This window comes from Capra hircus, chromosome 5 (assembly GCF_001704415.2).
Source record: "Capra hircus breed San Clemente chromosome 5, ASM170441v1, whole genome shotgun sequence".
NCBI lineage: Eukaryota > Metazoa > Chordata > Mammalia > Artiodactyla > Bovidae > Capra > Capra hircus.
Window position 1 is genome coordinate 79,413,823 of NC_030812.1, and position 11,140 is coordinate 79,424,962.

The following is an 11,140-nucleotide window of genomic DNA, read 5'->3' on the forward strand; positions in this document are numbered from 1 at the left end:
AAATTGAATTCAATAGCACATAGAAAGGATTATACGCTATGACCAAGTGGGCTTCATCCCTGGAATGCAACATATGAAAATAAATTAATGTAATTCTTCATATTAGCATAAAAGTCAAACAATATACAATCAACTCAATAGGTATAGGAAAAGCATTTGACAAAATCCGATAATCTTTCATGACAAAATTACACGACAAACCAGAAACAGAGTAGTGAACTTCCTTAACCCAACAAAGGGCATCTAGAGAAAAACCCACAGCTAACATAATACGTAATAGTGGGAACTGAAAAGTTACCATGCAGAACACAAACAAAACAAGGATTCTGCTCTTCCCTCTTCTTTCCAACATGGTCCCTGTTGGCTCAGACGGTAAAAGCGTCTGCCTACAATGCAGGAGACCCAGGTTCGATCCCTGGGTCGGGAAGATCCCCTGGAGAAGGAAATGGCAATCCACTCCAGTACTCTTGCCTGGAAAATCCCACGGACGGAGGAGCCTGGTGGGCTGCAGTTCACGGGGTCACAAAGAGTCAGACACGACTGAGTGACTTCACTTTCTTTCTTTCACTGGAGGTTCTAGCTCAGGCAATTAAAAAAAAACACATATTTAAAAGGCAATAATATTGGAAAGGAAATAGTAAGACCATCTTTCAGTTCAGTTCAGTTCAGTCGCTCAGTTGTGTCTGACTCTTTGCAACCCCATGAATTGCAGCACGCCAGGTCTCGCTGTCCATCACCAACTCCCAGAGTTCACTCAAACTCACATCCGTTGAGTTGGTGATGCCATCCAGTCATCTCATCCTCTGTCGTCCCCTTTTCCTCCTGCCCCCAATCCCTCCCAGCATTAGAGTCTTTTCCAATGAGTCAACTCTTTGCATGAGGTGGCCAAAGTACTGGAGTTTCAGCTTTAGCATCTGTCCTTCCTATGAACACCCAGGACTGATCTCCTTTAGCATGGACTGGTTGGATCTCCTTGCAGTCCAAGGGACTCTCAAGAGTCTTCTCCAATACCACAGTTCAAAAGCATCGATTCTTCGGCACTCAGCCTTCTTCACAGTCCAACTCTCACATCCATACATGACTACTGGAAAAACCATAGCCTTGACTAGACGGACCTTAGTCGGCAAAGCAATGTCTCTGCTTTTTAATATGCTATCTAGGTTGGTCATAACTTTCCTTCCAAGGAGTAAGCATCTTTTAATTTCATGGCTGCAAACCATATTTATTTGAGGATAAAATTATTGTTTACGTGTTATATATACATAAAATAATTTGTATATCTACACGCTAGCAATAACAGTCTGAAATAAAATTAAGAATGTAATTCCACTTACAATAACACCAAAACAAAATAATACTTAGAAATTAATTTAAATAAGATGTGCAAGACATGTACACTGAAAGCTACAAAATGTGCTGGAGGTTCTGAGTGCCAAGAGCCAAGTTCCTTCAGTCATGTCTAATTCTTTGAGACCCTATGGGCTGTAGCCTGCCAGACTCCTCTGTCCATGGGATTCTCCAGGCAAGATCCTCTTCCAGGGGATCTTTCTGACCAAGAGACAGAACCTGCATCTCTATGTCTCCTGCATTGGCAGATGGGTTCTTTACCACCTGGGAAGTTTCTAGTTGACTATATTTGAGAGAAATTTTAAAAGTAAGGTATACTATCATGTAAGAATTGAATCGCCAGTCTATGTCTGATGCAGGATACAGCATGCTTGGAGCTGGTGCATGGGGATGACCCAGAGAGATGTTATGGGGAGGGAGGTGGGAGGGGGGTTCATGTTTGGGAACGCATGTAAGAATTAAAGATTTTAAAATTTAAAAAATAAATAAATAAATAAAATTAAAAAAAAATAAAAATAAAAGTAAGGTAAAATTTTCTTACATTTACCCACTTATTTACTATTTTCTTTGCTCTTCTATTTTCTATAGATAAAACTTTCTAATGGATGTGAAAGCGGTAAAGAATCTGCTTGCCAAGCAGGAGACGCAAGTTTGATTCCTGGGTCAAGATTTCCTGGAGAAGGAAATGGCAACCCATTTCAGTATTCTTGCCTGGGAAATCCCATGGACAGAGGAAACTGGCAGGCTTCAGTCCATAGGGTCACAAAAAAGTCAAGACACAATTTAGCAAATAATAACAAATCTCCAACTAATACCATTTTTCTTCTAAATATTTTAATATTTCTATAGTGTAAGTTTACTGAAGCTGATTTTCCCAACTTTTATGAATCTGCAAAACTTTTCATTTTACTTTTAATTTCTAAAATACATAATTGCTGGCTGTGGATTCTAGGTTAACTTTATCATTTTAAAATTTCTATTATTTTCTGTCCTGCATAGTTTCAGGCAAGAAATGTGCCCTAATTTTTAACCTTATTTTTTTGTGTATAATGTAGCTTTTATTCTGACTGGTAGCGTTTAATTTTTTTTCCTTAGTAGATTTCAAAACTCTGTGTTTATCCTACTTAAGTCTGTTGAGAGTATTTAATCTATAAATGCTTAGTTTACAGTAAATTTGAGAAATTTTAAGCTATTGTTTCTTCAAATATTTTTTCTCTCTTTCTTTTGGATTTCCAGTTACATACATTGCCTCTTACAGGTTACAGATGCTCTGCTAAAACTTTAACCCTTTTTTCCTCTTTGCTCTATTGTGGATAGTTACTAGAGTTATATTTTCAAGTTCACTGATCATTTCTTTCACAGTTTCTAGCTTACTTTTAGTCCTTTAAAGTGAAATTTTAATTTGAGATATTATATTTTTCATCTCTAGCTAGAAGTTTCATTTGGACTTTAAAAAATTTTTTCATTTTTCTATCACTATGCTTATGCTTTCTTTTGAAATCTTGAACATTTAAAAATAGTTATATTCGATGCTTTAAAGTTCTTTTCATTTAATTCCATCATCTCTGTCATTTCTGGATATATTTATATTGATTAGTAATATGTTACATTGTTTCTGTTTTTCCTGTTAATATGTCACATTCTCTTGCTTCTTTCTACGTATAGTAAATATTTTTTCAAGTGTGATTTTTATGTTTTCAAGTACTGGATTTTATTTCTTTAAAATATTGACTTTTGTTTCAGCAAATAGTAAATTTCTGTGATCAATTTATCCTTTTGAGGCTTGTTTTCAAGTTTTTAAGAGAACATGTAGAGTAGCTTTGAATTAATGATAGTTTAGCACCACTAATAGAGCATAGCTCCTCTTGTATCTCTACCTATGGCTCGGGTATTTAACAAAGATTCTGTCTTTTGGGTAGTTGGACTTGAATGTCTCCCAGATCTGTGTAAATTCTAGGACCTATGTATATTAGATCATTTCAATATTTTTTTTTTTACCTAGTCTCATAGGGTTTGCATTATGAAAATGCATAATATTTGGACACCATCTAAAAGGGACTCACGCAGACTTTTGGAGCTTTCTTTTTATCTATCTCCCTTCTTTAAGACAGTCTCTCATAAAAATGCCAGATGCTTCAGCTTCTCTGAACTCTTTTCTTTATCACCCTAACTCAGCAAGTCTATTATGCTTTGCTTAGAATCTCCCCAGCTACACTCAGGTCCAGAAAATGTCCCTAAGCAGAAAGTCAGGGCAAATTCAGAGCTCTCCCTTCGTTCACTTTTCTTCTTTCAGGAACCAGAGGTTTTTATTGTCTGTTGTCCAATGTATCAAAACCATTTCCATATTTCTAATTATTTACTATAGGGAAATAAGCCCAATCCCATTTATTCTATCATCATAGCTGAAAATCACTAATTAAACCTTAAAACTGTCTTTTGATTCTATCCCATAAGTTATATTGTTGGAAGACAATTTTCCATAAGTCCTTGATATGAGCAGGCATTGATTGCTGTTTGTTCTCAGCTGTATTTTTAAGGGTGTTTGTGTAGCAAACAGTCTTGACATATATACTTAATGTCCCTCAGACAAAGGATAAGTTTCCTTACAGCTTTGAAAGATACCTTCCCCTGGAGGTATCAGGGGCTTCCCTGATAGCTCTTTTGGTAGAGAAATTGCCTGCAATACAGAAGACCCTGGTTCCATCCCTGGGTCGATTCTTGGGTTGAGAAGATCCACTGGAAAAGGGATAGGCTACCCACTCCAGTATTCTTGGGCTTTCCTTGTGGCTCAGCTGATAAAGAATCTGCCTGCAATGTGGGAGACCTGGGTTTGATCCTCGGATTAGGAAGATCCCCTGGAGAAGGGAAAAGCTACCTACTTCAGTCTTCTGGCCTGGAGAATTCCATGGACTGTATAGTCCATAGGGTCACAAAGAGTTGGACAGACTGAGCGACTTTCACTTTCACTTTTCCCCTGGAACAAATGGCAGACACATTTACTTACCAACTAGATCACTTTCTAACACCCTACACAAAAATAAACTCAAAATGGATTAAAGATCTAAATGTAAGACCAGAAACTATAAAACTCCTAGAGGAGAACATAGGCAAAACACTCTCAGACATAAATCACAGCAGGATCCTCTATGATCCACCTCCCAGAATTCTGGAAATAAAAGCAAAAATAAACAAATGGGATCTAATTAAAATTAAAAGCTTCTGCACAACAAAGGAAAATATAAGCAAGGTGAAAAGACAGCCTTCTGAATGGGAGAAAATAATAGCAAATGAAGCAACTGACAAACAACTAATCTCAAAAATATACAAACAATTTCTGCAGCTCAATTCCAGAAAAATAAACGACCCAATCAAAAAATGTGCCAAAGAACTAAATAGACATTTCTCCAAAGAAGACATACGGATGGCTAACAAACACATGAAAAGATGCTCAACATCACTCATTATTAGAGAAATGCAAATCAAAACCACAATGAGGTACCACTTCACACCAGTCAGAATGGCTGCGATCCAAAAATCTGCAAGCAATAAATGCTGGAGAGGGTGTGGAGAAAAGGGAACCCTCCTACACTGTTGGTGGAAATGCAAACTAGTACAGCCACTATGGAGAACAGTGTGGAGATTCCTTTAAAAATTGCAAATAGAACTACCTTATGACCCAGCAATCCCACTTCTGGGCATACACACCGAGGAAACCAGAATTGAAAGAGACACATGTACCCCAATGTTCATCGCAGCACTGTTTATAATAGCTAGGACATGGAAACAACCTAGATGTCCATCAGCAGATGAATGGATAAGAAAGCTGTGGTACATATACACAATGGAGTATTACTCAGCCGTAAAAAAGAATTCATTTGAATCAGTTCTGATGAGATGGATGAAACTGGAGCCTATTATACAGAGTGAAGTAAGCCAGAAAGAAAAACACCAATACAGTATACTAACACATATATATGGAATTTAGGAAGATGGCAATGACGACCCTGTATGCAAGACAGGGAAAGAGACACAGATGTGTATAATGGACTTTTGGACTCAGAGGGAGAGGGAGAGGGTGGGATGATTTGGGAGACTGGCATTCTAACATGTATACTATCATGTAAGAATTGAATCGCCAGTCTATGTCTGATGCAGGATACAGCATGCTTGGAGCTGGTGCATGGGGATGACCCAGAGAGATGTTATGGGGAGGGAGGTGGGAGGGGGGTTCATGTTTGGGAACGCATGTAAGAATTAAAGATTTTAAAATTTAAAAAATAAAAAAAAATTAAAAAAAAGAACAAAAAAAAAAAACCCGCTGAATCAGAAAACATTTGGGATCAACATGTATGCACTACTATATTTAATTAGCAATAATCACACCTTGGATAAACCTCTTTAGCTACGATACTGCCACTGCACAAAGCTACACTACTATATATAAAATGGATAACCAACAAGGGCTTACTGTATAGCACAGGGAACTCTGCTCAATGTTATATGGCAGCCTGGATGGGAGGGAAGTTTGGGGGAGAATGGATTCATGTATATGTATGGCTGAGTCCCTTTGCTGTCCACCTGAAACTATCACAACATTGTTAATCATCTATAATTCAGTATAAAATAAAAATATTAAAAATATTTAAAAAAATAAAAAAAATACACACACACACACACACACACACACACACACACACACGCACAAAACTGAGTTCCTTAAGTTCAGGGCCTGTGTCTTGTAAAGCAACTAACTACGTTTACAGGCATCTTCTGGCCCTCTTCACTATAGGAACTGTAGCTTGAAAAACTAGTGCTAAAATGCCCATGTCCTGTCTATGGTCATTGCTATCAATAATAAATTGTCCTTTGCCTCTGACCCAAGAGTACGATGTCTTTTGTTAGCATCCATGAAATTGTGATAGACTAAATAGTTTGCAAGTATGGTAAAATCTTAAACCTTTCGTGATTTTTAATACATACTTGCTGAATGTAACCATTTACATGTATATTGGAGGATATAAAAAATAAAATATATGGTAATTTATAATAACAGTTAATATTTATTTAGGGAATACTTTGCTAAAGGTAGGCTTCCCTTGTAGCTTATTTGGTAAAGAATCTGCCTGCAGTACAGAAGACAAGAGCTCGATCCCTGGGTTAGGAAGATACCCTGGAGGAGGAAATGGCAACCCACTCCAGTATCCTTGCCTGGAAAATCTCATGGACAGAGGAGCCTGGTGGGCTGCAGTCCATGGGGTTGCAAATAGTTGGGAATGACTGAGCAACTAATATTTACTTACTTATTTGCTAAAGGTGCGTTTGCACACAACCATTCCCCAAATTCAGCAAAGTAAGCATCTTTTTCCATTTTTCACATGAGAAACAAAGGTTCAGAGAGGATGTGATTTGGGAAAATTTAAATGCATACTAAATAGTAAGTCAACATTCAAATTTAAGCTTTTTTGTTCTCTTTCCAATGTCATGAAAACCCCTAGCACTACACAGTTATAACAATATTAACACAAAAAGCATATAATTGAGGTTTAAATCATGTGGTAGACTGAAATAACTATAGGAATTCAGAAGAAAGGGAGTCTAGTGCCAGCTAAATTCTTCAGAAAAGACTGAAAGACTGACTGGAAGAAGAACCAAGTAACCCAAACTAGTGTCGAAGACTGACACTTAAAGTCTTTCCGCAAAGGTCACTATAAATCCCACAGTCTACAGCAAAGCTGTGCTATTTTCTGCTTCAAAATGGAGGATATAAAGAGAGCATATCCATGAAACACTAAGTTATAATTCCTTTTTCCTTATATATACAACTTCTAAGAATCCACATGCTGTTCGTAATTGGACTGCAGACTGACAGAAGTGTTTCTTTCAGTGATTACAAGCACAATGGGACACACTTCAGCCTCCAAAGGTACCATGGGAATGTGTGTGTGTGTTTGTGGCAGGGGGGAGGGTGGTGGTTCTTGGCAAAGGATTGGACAAAATAATTTCTTCTTTCAATTCTCACCTGGAAAAGTAAATAAATCAGAAAAACCTGTTATCAATTAAATATTTGATTTTAATAACCTTTTAACCCAACTTTTCTCTCTCCTCTTTCACTTTCATCAAGAGAGTCTTTAGTTCTTCACTTTCTGCCGTAAAGGTGGTGTCATCTGCATATCTGAGGTTATTGATATTTCTCCTGGCAATCTCGATTCCAGCTTGTGCCTCATCCAGCCCAGTGGTTATTAAATCTTTTAAGGTTATTAAATCTTTATTAAAATTCATAAAATAGTAATAATTTTAAAGTTCCGACATACACCAGAATGCTGAAAAAAAAAAAAAATCTACCCTGTAAAATTCTTTGTCCTCCAAAATCAAACATGACAGAACTCAAGAAAGAACTCAGGAGTGATAGGGTCCTGTAGACCACTGGGGTAAAATAAGAAATTGACTAATTCTTTGAAGATGTTAAAAAATCAGTTTTAACATTCTATCCTAAATCTGACCTCTTCCTCCAGAGGGCCAAGTTAAAATGAGAAGGAAAATAAAATAAATCTCTCAAGTTCTATTGAGAACACAAGAAACATATTTGCTGTTCAGTCACTCAGTCATGTGCAACTCTTTGCGACCCCATGGACTGCAGCACGCCAGGCTGCATCATCATCTCCCAAAGCTTGCTCAGACTCATGTCCATTGAGTTGGTGATACTATCCAACCATCTTGTCCTCTGTTGTCCCCTCCTCCTGCTTTCATTTTTTTTTTTTTTTTAGATATTTGAAATACAACTTTATTCTGATTCTAAACGAAAAGGAATGGGAATGACAGTAACAAACAAGATTCCACCTCTCAATATTGTCATGTGACTATAGCAGTCTTATATTTGAAACTCAAGGAGGAAACAACAGTGCTCCAAAACACCTAAATATGCAGGTCCAAAAAATGAAGGTATTTTTTTTTTAACTGCCACATTCACTCCAAAGCCCATCCATCTCCTTCAGCATCCAAAGATTAAGCACATGTCCTGCTTAGCTATATAATAAAGTGGCAAACACGCTGCACCACTGACATCACAGGACAGTTGCCTATAAAACTAGACTTCTGACGCTGGGCCCCAGCTTCACTTTCTCACAGGTCATCATCTTCATCCGGGAGAGCAGTTGTCTGAGCAACCTCTAAATCGTGCTCGTACTGTGCTGCCAAGGCTGGGTCCATGACCACCTCTGGCGGGGCAAGAGCAGGCATGGTGACAAACTCCAAGTTAGGGTCTCCAATCAGTTTTCTAGCAAGCCAGAGGAAGGGCTTTTCAAAGTTGTAGTTACTTTTGGCAGAAATGTCATAGTACTGAAGATTCTTCTTTCGGTGGAAGACAATTGACTTTGCCTTAACCTTTCTGTCCTTAATATCCACTTTGTTGCCACACAACACAATTGGGATGTTCTCACACACTTGTACCAGATCTCTATGCCAGTTAGGCACATTCTTGTAAGTAACTCTTGATGTTACGTCAAACATTATAATGGCACACTGAGCTTGTATATAATAACCATCTCTCAGTCCACCAAATGTCTCCTGACCAGCTGTATCCCATACATTGAACTTAATAGGTCCTCTGTTGGTATGGAACACAAGAGGATGGACCTCAACACCCAAGGTAGTTCTTCTCAAATTCACCAGTCAGATGACGCTTCACGAATGTAGTTTTTCCAGTACCACCATCACCAACCAAAACAAGTTTGAACTGAACTTGGGGTTCTCCTTGGGCAGCCATAGCGATGTTACCCGGCTCGCATCCCGGCGCCCTCACGGCCTACGCGGCAGGGGAGAGAGGAGAACTCTCTGCCCAGAGGACTCGCTAAACCGCCCCCTCATGGCCGCCTCCCGCCACTGCCTGGACGCCCCCCGCCGCCCCCCTACCCCCCCCCCCCCCCCCCCGCTTTCAATCTTTCCCAGCATCAGGGTCTTTTCTAATGAGTTGGCTCCTCGCATTTTTATATAAGTACTTGAATTTGACCTACCTCCTGAGAAATCTGCATACAGGTCAGGAAGCAACAGTTAGAACTGGACATGGAACAACAGACTATTTGCAAATCAGGAAAGGGGTAAGTCAAGGCTGTATATTGTCACCCTGCTTATTTAACTTAGATGCAGACCACATCTAAGAAACACTGGGCTGGATGAAGCGCAATCTGGAATCAAGATTGCCAGGAGAAATATCAATAACCTCAGATATGCAGATGACACCACCCTTATGGCAAAAAGCGAAGAACTAAAGAGCCTCTTGATGAAAGTGAAAGAGGAGAGAGAAAAAGTTGGCTTAAAGCTCAACATTCAGAAAACAAAGATCATGGCATCCAGTCCCATCACTTCATGGCAAATAGATGAAGAAACAGTGGAAACAGTGGCAGACTATATTTTCTTGGGCTCCAAAATCACTGCAGATGGTGACTGCAGCCATGAAATTAAAAGATGCTTCCTCCTTGATAGAAAAGTTATCACCAAACTAGACAGCATATTCAAAAGCAGAGACATTACTTTGTCAACAAAGGTCCATCTAGTCAAAGCTATGGTTTTTCCAGTAGTCATGTATGGATGTGAGAGTTGGACTATAAGGAAAGCAGAGCACCAAAGAATTGATGCTTTTGAAGTGTGGTGTTGAAGAAGACTCTTGAGAGTCCCTTGGACTGTAAGGAGACCCAACCAGTCCATCCTAAAGCAGATCAGGCCTGGGAGTTCATTGGTAGGACTGATGTTGAAGCTGAAACTCCAATATTTGGCCACCTGATGCAAAAAGCTGACTCACTGGAAAAGACCCTGGTGCTGGGAAATATTGAAGGTGGGAGGAGAATGAGAGGACAGAGGATGAGATGGTTGGATGGCATCACTGACTCAATGGTCATGAGTCTGAGTAAACTCTGAGAGTTGTTGATGGATAGGGAGGCCAGCCGTGGTGCAGTCCATGGGTTTGCAAAGAGTCGAACACAACTGAGCAAATGAACTGAACTGAACTGAAATTTGGCTAGAAGTGAAAAATAGATTTTACACTGAACAGTATTCTGTAGCCAAAAACTCTCTGATCTGGCCTTGAATTCTCTGCGGATCTGCTAGGCAAGGGAAAAAAAAATTGCATTCTTCCAGAAGTTAAAAACAGATACTTGAAGAATTGATGCTTTTGAACTGTGGTGTTGGAGAAGACTCTTGAGAGTCCCTTGTTCTGAAAGGAGATCCAACCAGTCCATTCTAAAGGAGATCAGCCCTGGGTGTTCTTTAGAAGGAATGATGCTAAAGCTAAAACTCCAGTACTGTGGCCACCTCATGCGAAGAGTTGACTCATCGGAAAAGACTCTGATGCTGGGAGGGATTGGGGGCAGGAGGAGAAGGGGACGACAGAGGATGAGATGGCTGGATGGCGTCACCCACTCGATGGACATGAGTCTGAGTGAACTCCAGGAGATGGTGATGGACAGGGAGGCCTGGTGTGCTGTGATTCACGGGGTCGCAAAGAGTCGGACACGGCTGAGCAACTGAACTGAACTGAACTGAACTGAACTGAAAGTATTTTTTAGCACTGGAATAAAATGCTTTTTCTATTTCTTTTGATATAACAAATATTTGCTGAAGGATATTTTATACTAGCCACTATTACAGGAGACAAGGGAGGTAATAAACAGAATATGTTTCTAGTGTTTTAAGGAGCAGGAAATTTTGAGGTCGTGCTAAATGCATTTCAATAAATTTATGAAGTTAAGGCTTGATGAAGAGGTGAGCAAAGTGGACATAAGGGAATGGAAAAGGCGAGCTA

At 39.2% G+C, this 11,140-nt stretch overlaps 1 non-coding gene and 1 pseudogene across 2 annotated transcripts; one reads left to right on the plus strand and one right to left on the minus strand.

The window, feature by feature from the left end:
* TRNAC-ACA lies at positions 355 to 427 on the plus strand. Its single transcript has one exon. It is a non-coding gene; the product is annotated as a tRNA-Cys (tRNA).
* Positions 8,113 to 9,109, minus strand: LOC108636030 (annotated as a pseudogene). The gene has a single exon (XR_001918098.1). The product of XR_001918098.1 is annotated as a GTP-binding nuclear protein Ran-like (transcript).